Source organism: Orycteropus afer, unplaced genomic scaffold (assembly GCF_000298275.1).
Source record: "Orycteropus afer afer isolate SDZICR_OR568_19922 unplaced genomic scaffold, OryAfe1.0 scaffold00580, whole genome shotgun sequence".
Taxonomy (NCBI): Eukaryota; Metazoa; Chordata; class Mammalia; order Tubulidentata; family Orycteropodidae; genus Orycteropus; species Orycteropus afer.
In genome coordinates, this window is record NW_006922167.1 from 1,196,235 (window position 1) to 1,197,019 (window position 785).

General features: G+C 41.3%; 1 protein-coding gene across 1 annotated transcript in view; it reads right to left on the minus strand.

Annotated features, from left to right (window-relative positions):
* LOC103210270 (solute carrier family 7 member 13-like) overlaps positions 1-785 on the minus strand; it is a 26,303-nt gene that overhangs the window by 9,767 nt on the left and 15,751 nt on the right.

Below are 785 nucleotides of genomic sequence, written 5' to 3' on the forward strand. Positions count from 1 at the left end.
GACCTGGTAAGGGCAAAGACCCTAACTTAAGTTAGCTAATAAACCCTCCTATTGCTTTTGCATTGTCGTGTGTTGGCATATTTCTCTCGCCGAGGTACTCCTTCTTAACCTGGGCACAACAGTGTGTAGGTCCCAAACCAAGGCTTTAAGACATCTTGCATGCTACTGTTTTCTATCTTGGAAGATCCCTAAGCTGTCATCTGAACAAGCTCCAGCTATGCTGCTAGAAGATAAGAGTGTTCATCAGCCTCTATACAAAAATTTAAGTAGCAGACCCTTATATTCCTCTCTAGAGTGCCACCCTTGGTGCATCCAGCTCTACTTGTCGGGTAAATAGCCTTCATGTCCTTCATGGGCTGCCTAGAATCTACAGTCCTGCAGACTTCCTGCCAGTCTTTTGCTTGTAAGTTATTTAGCTTCTACAGCAAGTATCAAATGTAGTGCTTTCCTTTGCCCCTTTTTCTACAAACCAGACTCCTTGGTTATCATTATAAAAATCTCAAAATTTTGATTTACAGGCCTGGATTCTAGAGCATTTGAATCAGCATTCAAGCAGATTATAGAATAAATGCCTTTAAAATACCTGATATTTTTTACTTTCTTTGCTAGATACATTTTGTGGAAACCCTCACTGAGACAACATTTGAAAGAAATAGATGAGTTATGATTTATTAATCATTCACTATGTAATTACAAGGAGCTCTGGTAGCATAGTGGCTAAGACACTTGCCTGCTAACCAGACGGCTGGCGGTTCAAACCCACCAGCCACTCCTCGGAAGGAAGG